Here is a 15,233-nt window from a genome sequence, read left to right as displayed (position 1 = left end):
TTTGGCAAACTGAAGTGCTCTTCTCCCACTTTGTAAAAAAAAAAAAATATAAAAGGAAAGAAAGAAATTCACTACCGTGTGTCTTGCTATTCTTATATATATCAGTACTAAAGCACAATTTAGTTAGTTTAAGAAAGTTTCAAATCTGATTTATCTATGAGACACACTTCACAACACAAACCAATTTTGCTCTAGTAATACCATGTCAATATTTCTTGACAGAAGACAAATGTTGTTATTATTTTGCCATTTCTTACCTTTGTAGAAGTTTAGGATTTTACAAAATGACTCTTCTTTACATGTCAAAATGGTAAGTTGTTGGAAAAGAAAAAAAAAATTGAAGCCATTCTTATATCTATTGACAGTGATGGATTCTATAGTTAGGTTAAAAATGGTTCTGGCACAATATCGATGTTTAAAAAAATAAGAAGTAAACCATATTTTTAATGGATATGTGCATTTTTCCTATATAAACTGAGGAAGATAAAGCGGGGGGAAAAAAACACCAGAACTATTTTTTGTTGTGTCTTGTGGTATTAAAAATGATTTATCTGTATGCTGTCCACTGGAGCTATTCGTGCAAATCTGTGCAGGCACATGTTCCTCTCCATAGTGGTGATCTTCACAGAAAAGGAGCCTTTTTTGCCTTTATATTTTTTCTCTCCTTGTCCCCTACTATGTTAGGAGGGACAAATATGAAATACCATCTCTGCCTTACGTTTAGTTAAAGAGATGACTTTTAAAACTGGCTAAAACTCTTGAAAGTCAAATATTTCAGGACTTTTTGCTCTGTCATATTTTTTAAATCTCTACAATGATTAATAAAGATCATTTTGAGGAATCGTGCCTTACACCTTCATATGGATCTCCCTCTTGTGCTTGGTATTCTTGTTTCTGTCTACAGTTAATACCTTGTGCCAACACAGAAGCATAAAAAGAGGTGAAACAACCCTTTATGTCTTCTTTAAGCTGATAAAGAGGTCATCTCCAGTGTTCAGCTGCAGGATTATCAAGTTCCAATCTGCACAGAAGGGAGCAGACTTTCCCAGCTGATGTCCAGCTGTGCAAGAAGCACAGAACCGAGCCCAGCAATGAGCAAGGGAGCTCATTCAGAAGGGGATCAATGCCCTCAGTCCCATGCTCTGACTTGGCTGACCCTGTGTGGAGCCAGGAATTGGATTTGATGATCCTTATGTGTCCCTTCCAGCTCAGGATATTCTATGATATAAGGTGGTGTCAGGATCCTGAAGTTGGTCCAACAATCCAGAGCACATAGATGAGTGGTCAAGCATGACTCAAACACTGCATGCTACTGCTCACCAGCAAATGCTGTAAGAAACACCATTTACAGTTGCATTCCTCAGCAAGATGGGATTAAAGGACGAGGTAAAGTGTGTGGGCCATAGAGCACTTGGAGACAGAAAACCCAACGACTTTATTCACCAAACTGGCCACTCGTCAATCGGTAGGTTACTCCATAATAAAACATGGTCAATTTTGACCTTTGCAGAACACACATGAATCAATCCAATTACTTGTTAATCCAGCCAGGTTTCAAAAATATCCCTCCCACTACCAGGAATGTGCAAGTGGCAGTTTATAGATTACTTATGAAAGGACCAACACTGGGGTTTGATATTTAAGCCTCAAGAGTCCTAAACCAAGTTACTAGTGTGCTGAATGCCAAGATACGACTTCAAATATGGATGTTGAATAACAAATATAAATATGCAGCTATATGATATCTATACTTGACTGAATTATGCAGGCCAGCTTCAAAAAGCGTTGACTTCGTGGAACAGAAAGACCTCAAAGGCCATTATGATCAAAATTAACCGAAGTCACAGTACTTATATAAATGTACACACACTTTTTTCTTCTCTTTAGAACTGCACCGATTCCTTTTTAATTATAAAATATCAAAGGCAAGAAAAGCATTGTACATTTTATTTCAAACTAAAGACCACAGAATGAAAGTCTAAACATCTTCACTTATCTAAGGACCAGCTGCACTGAAACCAGTGAAATTATTTTTGTGCTTTTATTTATATTGCAATAGCTATACTGGCCTAAAACTGACACAAAGGAAGAATTAGGCCATATATTTAAGTTCAACCCATTCTATGGTTCACTTTCATGCTGATTGTTTTGATATGTTTCCCAGCTCCATGCTGTGTAAGCAATTGTGGATTGTTATTTTACAGGGTGGCAGCTATATGGACGGTGTGTTGATTCCTGTATAAAAGTAAACATAAACTGTATTCTGAACTCTAAGAACAGACTTCATTCTACCTTAATCCTATGCATTGCATAAGCAGGACACAACAAATATTACCTTAAAAATAAATTAGCTCCTTTAATCTGAAAATTACATAGTAACACGATTACAGTATTTCAAAGAATTTAGAACTGTTATAATTTTTTGCTGTGTTTCATCTTTATTTCCCTCCTAGCTTTGGCTGAATGTCCCCCAGAATACATTGCATATGTTGGGGGACGCAGCAGGGTCAGTGAAATGCAAGTGTATATTTTAGTGCTTGTTGCTGTAAAATTACCATGCTTCTTTCCTTCTTTACCATGAGATGCTAAGCAGATGATTTTGCAAAGACTTATGGACCTATTTAGTTTGAACCATGCCACATGTTCCACAGCTTCCCCAGAACTGCTGCCATTCTGAGTTTAGGTGCATACATAGCTGGTTTCTGTACTGCATTCATTGGCAGTCAGTTTTCCCTGCCTGAATGCAGGCTTAAAAAACCAACCAGAGAACTGAAACACTCAACTTTATCAAAATAAACTCAAGTAAAAAATAAAATAAATAAAATCTAGAATCTAAAATCTTAAACATCAAATATCAAATAAAATCTAGCAGGTTTGATCACACGCTGCAGTAACACACAAGACCTTTAACTTTATAAGATTAGGGGGTGGGGGGCATGTTGGCAGCATGTATTTACCCCTACACCTTTTCTACATCTTTCCACCTATTTTCCCCCAGTATTTTGAAGCATACAGACAATGCTAGAGGAGAATTTTTTCTCAGTATCTCAGGAGTTTTAAAGGATGTCTCACGTTTATTTTACAAAAACTTTTTATGCATCTAGATATGAAAACGTTGCATTTTCTGTGCACATAGTGTGGCACTTGGAATCAACACCGTGTGTCTGATTCTCTTCTTAGATGTGTAAAAAATCATACAGAGAAATTAGCTTGTACTGCAACCTCTTTGACTGCAAATAAAGATTTGTGCACAGCAAAGTGTACAAGCATTAACCCCACACATTTATCTGATATCTAATGATATAAAGTCATTTTTGAGATAAGCATACACCATGTATGATCATTTTTCTATTGTTATGATTACTACCAATTACTCCTCATAAAACAGAACGGTGATTTGCTATTTCTCTATCCTGTTTATTTGCCAAATGCTTTTTGAAAAGCTAAGGAAAAAAGCCTATTGAATTTGCATCTTTGGAGCAGAAATGTGGTTGGGCACCCCTTTTTGTTTTACTAGCGATCACAAATCCACACAATAAATCATTAAAGGTTTGCTAGAATTTGATTTCTGTGTGTACACCACAGCATTCGATTCCTCACCATAAAAACTGGCTGCAACACAACCTTTCCCATACACTTCTGACTTTAGTTAACCAGTGTGCATGTCTAAACCCCCCCAAGTTAATGTTCTTCACTCCCCGCCGATCTTAGCACATCACTACGTAGAAGCCAGTTCTGCCTGACACAGGGAGCAATTAATTCACACTGCCGAACACAAGAGGAATGTAATGCTTTTTCAAATATCAAATCAGTCCAATTTCATTTAGACTTAAATGATTTTTCTGGTCCCTCTTCATGTAGATACCTCTGCAGTCAATTAGCATTGTCACTTTTAATCTGTAATACTCAGATACTGGTCATTTCCCATTAGAGTCTTATTAAATAGATTCTTATGGTCAGATAGAACCTTCTGCAATGTGATGTCTGAGGAGAGAGAGCTGACAGTCATTATGCAGCTGGCATTTACTAAAAGGTTAGATATTGCAGATAACCTTAATCACAAATTGCACCGCGTGTCAGTGAATTAACTCACAACTTTGCAATTCCATCTAAACAGCCAAGTTTCCCACCCAAACACTCTTAGACTATTGATTGGTTAAAGTTAACCATCTACATGTTTCCTAATTAACAAGGTTTTAAGCTTCAGAGCATCCAACTTTACATCAGTCAGTCAGGTCTGTTTCAAGAGCTTTGGGTTCTGCTCCCTGCAAAATCACATTCCCTTAAGCCGTGGCCACGTGTCCTCTGCTGGCTCCAGCCCCGCTGCCCCACCTGCTTGATGAGAACCTGTTATTACTGAAGCTGCCCATGCTAAATGATTCATTTGGAGAAATCCCCCAGGCCTCTCAGCCAGCATGCTGGAGGGGATGGGATGGACCTGCTGGCATCACTGCTGCAAGCAGCTGGACAGTGACTTCTTCAGGCATGCTACCCTTTTGTGGGATGAAGCTTGAAAGGAATCGCTGTTTCTCAGAGTGATCTTTCCTACACACAAAGGTGACAGAGCACAGGAGTCCAGCTCACAGGGTTCTGCTAGAAAAGAGTCCCGCCTGTCTTGTTACAAAGACACTCACAGAATCACAGAATTACAAGGTTGGAAAAGACCTTTAAGATCATTAAGTCCAACCTTTCCTGTCCTATGCTAAACCATATCCCTAAGTACCTCATCTATCTGTCTGTTACACACATCCAGGGGACTCAGTCCCCTCCCTGGGCAGCCTGTTCCAGGCCCTAACAACGCTTTCAGTGAAAAAATGTTTTCCTAACATCTAATCTGACCCTGCCCTGGCACAGCTTTGTGCCATTTCCCCTTCTCCCATCTCCTGTCACCTGGCTGAAGAGACCATCACCCACCTCTCTACAACCTCCTTTCAGGTAACTGTACACGGTGATAAGGTGAATACTCGATACACTCTAACCCAAGTAGAGGACAAGGATAATTTTTTTATCAAATCTTGATATTAGGTGAGATTTTTTGTGATACATGAGTTCAAAAAAATTGAAAAAAAGATTCTGTAAAGCAACTGAAATGTCCTCTGAGCATAAATAAATCCAGAGGAAATGATGTGCTGGCCAGGATGTCGGTAAATGCAGAAATCAATATATCCATCACGTGGCCTTAAATAGTGACAGTAAAACCAGGACGCAGCAAAAGCAGGTGACAAAATGCCAGATTTGATTATCTAATGCCCTTCAAACTCAATAGAAGCCCACTGACGTAATCAACAGCAGAGAGGGTTCGAGTGACCAAAGTGCTTGAATCACTACTGGCTTACTGGTAGGAGACCACAACAAAGACTATTGAACAGCCATCCAGATGTCACCAGGGATACTTGAACCACTTCCTAGGGGTATAAGTGTCTACTAACTATTGTGTTGTATGCTCTGGCAAGTGTAGGTAGGAGGGTGTAGTGACAGGGGCAGGGAGGATGTAGCACTGTTGTGGTTTGTGCTGTGTCTTCTTTTAGGACTGCTTAATACATGGACACCATTTTCCCCTGAAAATTTTATATGCTACATAATGAGTTAATGAGCATCTCATAACCACGATGACAGTCTACTGACTTTTCCTTACATCTTCACATGGCCACTCTCACAGATGTCCAGCCTTGTAGGGGATGGCCAGCACTATAGCTGCCTGCCCTGTGTTTCTCACAGAAGCATGTAATGTACTCCCTGGCTTTTCCCCTTGAAAAGAAGGGCCACCTTACCCCAAGAAGGTGTACCTGGAATCAGGGGGTTTTTGTTGCTATAGTGGAGGAGTGGAGCTGATTCATGGAACCTCCATGTTCCCACTCCTAGACCTTTCTCCTATTGCAACTCTAGAAAACAAATCATTTATTCAAAAGCTACCTCCCTATTAATTAATTACTGGCAGTCACTGTTTCCACACATCACGTATTTTCATTATGCAACTTTATTAAAATATCTATTTCGTCCTGAGCAGTGCATGTGCACATTTTTTTTCTCTCCTCAGATTTGTTTAACTGATTGCCTGCCTGATCAATCCTACTGATTGTTTATCTCTGGTGGCATAACAGCACGCACGGAGCTGCGCTGCAAACTGACAGGCATCTCACTGTATGGAATAATTCAATGCCTCATTAAAAAAGAGAATTAGACGTGGCTTCAGAGATTAGTGCCAGGAGAGTTTTGCTGGTTTTACATTCTCGTTGATGCAAACTGAAGAGACATGTAGCGTTGATCAGCAGGATCCGATTGAAAAGACACCGCAGAGGTCACCGCAAGCCAGCCTGCGTAGGCTTTCTCAGGGGCTCCAGGAATATGTGTGGGTTTGTTTATTGCTGAAATGCCTTCAAAATACCCCTGTTTACACAGGATTAATGTGACCCGGGAGAGAAAGAGTGGGATACAAGTTGAAAGCTCAGCATTAATGCTGCTCCTTGCGCTTAGGCATTAGAATAATTCCTGTCAAACTTGAGGACATTATGCCAGCTGTAACACCGTGCAGGTTGGTATACTCTTGCTTCTGTATGCTCTATAGCTAAGCACAATGTACTTGAAGTCTGGTTTGATTTTATGTCCCAGTGGGATCTACAAAATAAATCGAGGGGAAAAAAAACTTGAAGCAACCTCCAATTATCTTCCTCTCTGCCATGTGGTTTTCCTACAGCTTCCTATCAGGGATGGATAACAGCAGTTCATCTGCACGCTGGTGAGTCATTGGATTAGCATGTTCACATTTTGAGGCTATCAGGGAACATGTTAAAAATAAAATAATTTCCCTGTATGTTTTTAAAGCCTCCACTAGGACCTTGAGTTGAAAGCCAGAAAACTACCTAATATCCTGCCAGCTTTCCCTTCTGGACACCCACAGAGTTTGGGAAGGGATATATGAAGGCAGCCTAAGTTCTGTAGCTACGGGCACAGACTCAAGTCTCCAGGAGGAACCTCCTTATATCAGCCTGAGAACAGAGACCAAGAAACCCCTCTATGTCCTCACAGACAGTGTGGACAGCAGCCATCCAGTCTCATGCTGTACAGCCCTACTCATTGGCAAGCTCATCACGTCACAGAAAGGCCACTCACAATGCCCTGTGTGGCTCACCAGGACTTCTGCTCTATTGTTGTGCAGAAGAAGGAGAATCTCTGCCTGGCTCCCTCCAGCCCACATGCTCATGACAACCAGAAAGCATCTCTTTGTGTACAAGTAATACAAATATTACGCAGCTCACTACAGGGAATGAGAATGAGAGACCCAACTCTAATACCCATTAACAAATAACCACTGTTTCATTAAGTTGTGCGGTGAGGACTGTGAGGAACAGAAAACCACAGTGATTTAATATAGATTTCTAGTTGGAACATTATGATACCTGTAGAATACTTCAGTAAATTACCAATGTCAGTTGTATTTCTCTTTGAGACTAGGGAAATAGGTTATTGGCACAATAAAACATCTAGAGGCATTTAAAATGTCAGTCTAATAGCAAGAACCAGTAAGGCTTTTAATTACCTTCTGTGCAATTTTTTTAATTGCTTCAGTGGCTGCAGTGCTTAGTGAATTCCTGACAGAGCAGCTGCAACTGACTTAATCTAAAACGTTTTTGAAGGTCTGGGAGGAAGTATTAAGAAATACAACAGAAATCCAGGGAGCTACATGGGATATTTTATGCAGTGGATGTGAGGAAATCTTGGGCTCGGTTTGTAATGTGGGTAAAAATGTTTTGTACAGCTTAAATGGATATCCACGTCAGCATTCTCCTGGTCTGGGTAGAAGATGGTGTTGGCTGCCTTTTGTGAGAGCCACGCTACAGCCCTTCACTTTAAAGAAAGCAAAAGCTATCTATGCCCCATGGCCCTGGCAGCTGTGGGGGAAAGAGCAGAGGCTCAAGAAAAAGGCTGAGAGCCAGAAAGAGCACTTAGAACCCTGCACATGGAACAGGACTTACCTTTATCAGAGAGAAAGCTACTCTATCCACAGGGTGCATGAGAATTTTCCCCTAATATAATTTAATTTACAAATAACAGGCAATCCCCACCCAAGGACTATCTGCAACGGTCACAGTGGTGGACCAAGTGACCCTGCTTTCTTCCAGCAGAGACAGGAAATGGCCACTCAAACTGGAAATGGCTCCTCAGAGCCAACCACCTCAGCAGATGCAGGGCCAGATTGTCCTTGCCAGGATGCAAGGTGACTCTCATACCTCCACCCTCTCCATCCTTGGCTCGGTCGCTTCAACACTGCTGTCCTATCCAACTTGCTGCCGCTGATGTAGCCTCAAAACAATGGGAGCAGCAAGGTCTAGCTGATGGCCTAATGCTGATGGCCTAATGCTGTTGAAGCTTCTGGGCAGAAGGTGGTTGGGACTGGGAAAAATCACAGTAGAACTTCAGCCTGTGGCTCTCCGGCAGGGCAAAACCATATGCTTTCAGGTTTATTTCATACTACACTGCACTCAGTGAATAAAATGGACTTTTAATCCATTTGAAAAACCACACGGGGCACAGATCCATCTCACAACCCTCTCTTTCCCTCCTGGGGTTTATCTTGATTAGGTTGTAAAAATGCATCATTGAAAAGGATTAGCTAACACGTTCTAGCATTTTTTCAAGGGGTGCTTCTACCCTACAAAAGCACAGCAGTGTCATATTCTGACTACAAGCACAGAACATTAGGAGTTGGAAGGGACCTCGAAAGGTCATCTAGTCCAACCCACCTGACAGAGCAGGGTCACACAGAATAAATCACACAGGAACGCGTCCAGGTAGATTTGAATGTCTCCAGAGAAGGAGATTCCACAGCCTCTTTGGGCAGTCTGTCCCAGTGCTCCATTACCCCCACAGGGAAAAAGTTCCTCCTTACATTCACATGGAACTTCCTATGCCCCAGCTTGCACCCGTTGCCCCTTGTCCTATCACTGGTATCACTGAGAACAGCCTGGCTCTGTCCTCCTGACTCTCACCCTTTGCATATTTATAAACATTAATAAGGTCACCCCTCAGTCTCCTCTTCTCCAAGCTAAAGAGGCCCAGCTCCCTCAGCCTGTCCTCATAAGGAAGGTGTTCCACTCCCTTCATCATCTTGGTGGCCCTGCACTGGGCTTTTTCAAGGAGTTCTATGTCCTCCTTGAGCTGAGGGTCCCAGAACTGGACACCATATTCCAGGTGTGGTCTCACCAAGGCAGAGTAGAGAGAGAGAAGGACCTCTCTTGACCTACTAACCACCTCCCTTCTAACACACACCAGGATGCCATTGGCCCTCTTAGTCATGAGGGCACATTGCTGGCTCGTGGGCATCCTGCTGTCCACCAGGACCCCCAGGTCCCTCTCACCCCTCAATCACACAGTTGGTACACAGACTAACAGTATCTAACACAGTTCCATAAACTTAGACAAATTCTCAGAAACGTGATGATCATGAGGACATGGTATGGAAACAGAGAAGAGAATAGTGCCTAAGCCAGCGCATTGATTCTGGTGGGCATTTACACTTGTAAAATAAGACAAATCAAACAATTCTGGATCTCTTGTTGTCTATTCTGGGTGGAAAAGATCTGTATATCCTAGCTGTTAATTTCTGTCTTCCATTGAAACCAGGAGGAAAACAGACACTAAGCAAAAATGTACCGACAAACTTGCTCAACTGAGGTGTTAGTTAAATATACAGAGTAGCCCTTAGAGTGACTATTTAATAGCAATTTTGAAGGTCAGCTATAGTCAGCAAACACATCTATAAATTACATTGAAAAATTCTTTTGATGAGTCCTTGCAATAAATCCTTTTTTGTGTAAACTACAACATACTCTACTGGGCCCTTTCTGGTTTCATTCACACTCACATAAATCAACAGAAAATCCATGGAAGTCAATGGAGTTACACTGAAAACAGAAACTTTTCATTTGATAGCTTTTCAGGATTGGTGCAGTTTTAGGAGAACATGTGCTGGTAGATAAAAGCCACCAGCAGATATTATGTTACAGTGGTCTAAAAATTAATCCTTACCAAACACTTGCCACCCTTTAAAATAATATCTTTGAGAGGAGGGGGTGTCAGATTTTACAGAAGGTGGAGGAACTGAATTGGTTATCTTTAAAGCAAAGTGAGATTATTTATTTTAAAAGGGTTCTGTGGTGATTTTTAACTTAGAACATGGAAAATAAATGTTAGTTTATGACTCTTATAGGACAGATTTTACCCTGCCTAGCACTTTTTTGTTTGTTCAAGTATAAAGATTGCACGTTGTTAGATGTGCACACAGATAAAGGCAAATAAAAAGCCAGTATAATACTCTGTGTACACAAAAAGCATCATTGTCATCAGTGCTAAGAAAGCAAGGACGTGTGGATTTTTATTTTGGATTTACTCAGATGTTCTCCTTGTAACAGGGCCAGTTATACGATTCTGTGTAAGGATTTTCAATGTTCTGTAGACAAAAGCCTTTTCAGAATGATTGGGTCTCCCTTCTTTACTTAACTGCCTATTTTCACGTAACACCTAGTAGTAACCTCTGATTTCTTTGTCAGTTTTGGTTGGTCAGCATCTTCAAAGGTCATTAGCAGCTACACTGAAACTGGATGAATGCATCAGCCTTTAAAAAAAGACCCAGAGAATCAGACTAAAATATTCTTGTCTAATGGCAGACAGATGGACACATGGAAACCCACCTAGCCATAAGTTTGAGGAAACACAGACCTCTAGCACAGTGACATCCAAGGCTGTGGCACAGCTTGACAACATGCATTTAATATCAGGGTCTTTCTGAAAACGTAAGGCAAATCAGATACTAGTTTTATTTGGATTAAATCAGAAACATTCTGATTTCTTGTTTCAATTAAAAAGTTCAGGCAAACACAAAAGTTTGGCAAACTGCCCCCCAAAAATCAAAACCACCAGTTAACAACTGATGAATTTATATGGAATGTAAGAGGCATCAAAATCAAGTGAGCAAAGTACACAAGAGGACGTAGAAGAGGACAATAACACCTTTACAATGAGAAATAACATTTATTATGATAGTTTGGGTTATGTTGTGCTGCAAAAGGATCCCTAGAGTCCTTAACAAAGGTGGGGAAAAAATTCAGATACTCTCCTGGATGTGAGGTGTGTTGATTTAATTAGGTGTTCTCCCTCATGTCGGAAAAAAATGTGCAGAACCATTCAATATTTAAGTACTATGCTATAAATTTATATGGTAAGAGCTCAGAGGACCCTTAAAAATAGGATAGGTTAGAATAATTTTTCATACTTAAATCCTGAAACTCATTCAAACACCATAAGCAGTGCGTTGGAAGGCTATGGTTTTTTTACCTGATATCACTGTTCTCATTCATCTATCAGTTTTTTTTTTTCATTACCAGCTTCATATTATAGAATTTTATTGGATCATTGAATAATATTTTCTATTTTCCTCCTTCTGATTAATGTGTTTATTGATGCAAAACCAACATATATTAGTTTTGGGAATAAAAAGCAATACACTGAATTGAGCTTTGATGTTGGCTTCTTTACCAAAGTGTCTGAAAATAAGGAATGAAAATACCCACTTCCATTTATCATTTCACCTACACAAGTTCCAGTATCCTATTATAAGCAAGAGGCTTTGCACTGAGACAAAGGTTTAATTAGCAAGTTGCTGCTAGAATTGTGATATATTCTCACGTAGCTGTATTACCTGTGAGCTCCTAGCAGCATCTCAGTGCTCTGATTTTAACCAACAAGACACTTCATTTTATATCTCCAGAACACTGTTAAAGACACTGAATGACAACAGGTTTTTTAATTGATCTTAATGGAGGTGTGCAATGTTAACTTCGCTTCACTCTGACGTCCACTTTAATTCCTTTCATGCCTTTGCAGTGTTTAGTTTGGCATAGGACAATACAATTCATTGAGGCTCTAATATGTTTAATTATGCTGGGTGGAAACACGTTTAAAATTCATTCCAGTTCTAACAGATGCATATAAGCCAAATGCTTCCATAAAAATGAAAACTCAATAACTGGAGACTCCACAAATTTCAAATTCATTCCATGCAGTGGAAAGGGAGGGCGATCTCTATCCCATCTGCATACTTTGATGTGCTGTTTTAGTCCACAGGTTCCTAAATCTGAAGTTATAACTTCAAAAAAGGCAAAGTCAGCAGCCCTAAGGCAAGTTAGAATCAGCAAAGTATATCAGCTAGCCCTCCCCTGGCACAAAACTGAGACAGAAAAATCCACACCAGTGGATGCCTGAAAACCTTTTGAAGGAAGAGGCCACCTGCTAGTTTAAAAGCAGATGGGTGAATGGGTCTTAAAGCACTCTGCACAGTTTCCTGTGGCACCAGTGTGGAGATGGCTGTGCCTGTGAGATAGGCTTACCAAAGCACACTGTGGATGAAGCGTGAAGAGACACCTTATCAATCAGTCAGCCTGTAGTCAGCCTGCAGCCTCACCCTACTCCTGTTCAACCAACAGGCGGGCTGTGTGAGCACCTTTCTACCAAGAGCACTGCGGGATAACAGGGTTTGACGGTGGCACTGCCAGGGTCTCCATGCTCCTAATTGACCTTGGAAGGGAGCACCAGTTCATTTTAAGCCACTCTTCTGCTTACACTCTAAGATCTCTGACTGGCTTGACAGCTGCAATTAACCTCTCCTGCAGCTCCCAAGGTTTGTCCCTGCCAGATGATATTTAGCAGGGTGACTTGCTTTGCCCTTAACCCTCTCTGTGTTGGCCTTTTCAGCTATTTACTACTGGGTTGCCTTCTCTTTTATTAGCAGCTGAGTGACCTCCAGAATTATAAGCAAGGAAAGCTGCATCAGGGAGCAGATCCAGTTCAGTACCCATCACTATTCTTGGTAGAACCAAGTTCAACCATCCCTAATTTCTAGCACCGTGCAAGCATATCGTGTGAAGTTGCATAATGCCATGAAGAAACCCAAGAGATGGAAGCAGATTTTTGTATTAAAGATACAATCAGCATTAATCTCACCAATTACCTTGTCCTAATCTCATTCATTCCTAACCCTTGCAGGGTCACTGTTGGTGTTCGAGATCTGAAGAGCATCAGCTCTTTAGTAACACTCATGTTTGAGTCAATGCTGTACTCACACATTGCTGCCCTAGCACCCAGGCTCATCCAGTGGGTATCCCAGTCTTTGATATGTTTTGGGCATGCATGAGAACTCTGTGTAATGCCACTTCCATTAGCTTATCACTGACTGGGACGACACAGATCATCAAGCATGCGTTCTTTTCAATGTGGAATTTTGCCTAAACATCCTCTTGGTTTTCAGCTTTCCTCCTCTATTTGCAGTAACAAATTTCCATCACTGACCAGAAGATCCTAGAATTAATTCAATTCTTCTTCGCTCTTTTGCCTTTGGCTGTTGTTAGCTTGAATGGTCATTCCATTTTCTCTGTTAACGATTAAACTAACACTTTCCTTGTTCTGGGTTGTTTTATGATACAGCTTCTCCAGCAATTTTAACTTTCCTACGTTGCTGTGAGTAGTATTATAAGCAGTACCCTAGCTAATGGCCAACTCTACCATATGGAGCAATAGAAATGCTTGGATCTCCTTTTGATTTATACTGCATAGGACTAGTAATTCAATTTGCTCCACTACTTGATTTGTTTTTCATTGCCAGTACACATTGGGATGAATACTTTAGGGACTATTTTAATGCAGAAATACCCAGATTGCTTTATTTGTCTAGATATCAGCGCATTTTCCAGTTTATGAATAGCTTTTTGTTTTATTGTTTATTCATTTACCTGGACTGAATTTCATTTGTCACTGGTAGATCCCATAATCTAGTTGTCTTCCCAAACGAGTGGTACTGTACTCATGGGATTGTTTTCTTTATGCACTCAGTTGCTGTTAGCGTTGCTACTTGGAGATTCAGCTTATAATTAAGGGGCATATTCTGCTGACACTGACTGCAGCCTTCTTCTGCACAGGTCTATTATTGCAATCTGTCACAATCTGGCATCAATGTAACATCTGTATCTCAGCATAAGCCTGGGTCCCACGCTCGTTATGAAGCCTGAGTTTATTACACACAAGCACCAGAACCTCTTCAGCTAACTTTTCATTTTCACCTTTGACTTGACAAATCTGTTCTGGACTATTCTTCTTCTTAGAATCTAAATACGATTCCCTCCATGTCTTCCTTCATGACCAGGAGAGCAACAGTTTATTTTGCTTATTGAACTGCAAGACCAGCAGTTAAGTCATTCCTAGGAACTTTTCCCTGAGGCAAAAAGCCACTTTCAAAATTGAATACTTTAAAAAATACCTTTTCCTACCAAAATTCAGTACATATGATACAGTGATCCTGAACAAGAACCCAATCTATTTAGCATGATCTACAATGCTTATCATTTATGCTGGAAATACTGATTTATCAGGTAAAAGATGTGGTATTTACAGCTTACTGTCCTCTTATTTTGGTGCTGCCCTGAATCACTGGAAATGAGGACTTTCCCTGATTGAGGTGCATCGAGCCCCTCTTATCTTCCAAAAGGTTTTAAGAGAAGAGTCATGCCATCAAAGTCAAGCCCAGCAAAACTTAAAGTAATTCTGTAGCCTTCTAAAATAAGACTTAAGGAAATTACTAAAACAGGTTACAAAGCTAAAGTATAAAAAGGGGAAAAAGAAATAATGCCACCTTAATGTGAACCTTAAATTCAGTAACACATTATGCAAATTTGGCAATTCCAGCAAGAGCAATTGCCTACTTCTTCCTTATGATAAACTTTTCCAGTTTCCTTCAGACTCTACAGAAGATAAATTTAGATAAAATTCGTTTTTTAACTGACTTCTTAAACATATTGTTTTTAAAAATCATTTTCTTTAACAAGTTTTGATACTCCCTCCCTAATTTTATGTTGAGCATCAAAACATGTTAGTAAAGTGTAAGGACATAGAGGAGCAAATAGCCTTCAGATTTCTGGGGTGATCCTCTACTCTTCATGCATTTCTCTGCTGTTGGAAGGTAACAACAGTTTTTACTGCTCAGGTTGTGTCCTTTAATGGCTTTGTCTGTGGATTGCTACTATTTGAATCGTTTCACATGAGAGGTAGCTGTGTTCATGTAGCAAGGCATCTAGTAGTGTTACGAGCAGCACTGCTTGCTAAGGCAACTGCATCCACAAATCATTCTTTTCTGATGGAAAAATATTCAGTAGGATGGGATTCTTGAAGGACAATATATGGCTGTACTA

Source organism: Gallinula chloropus (genome assembly GCF_964237585.1).
Source record: "Gallinula chloropus genome assembly, chromosome: 5".
Lineage (NCBI taxonomy): Eukaryota > Metazoa > Chordata > Aves > Gruiformes > Rallidae > Gallinula > Gallinula chloropus.
This window is presented reverse-complemented; position numbering follows the sequence as displayed.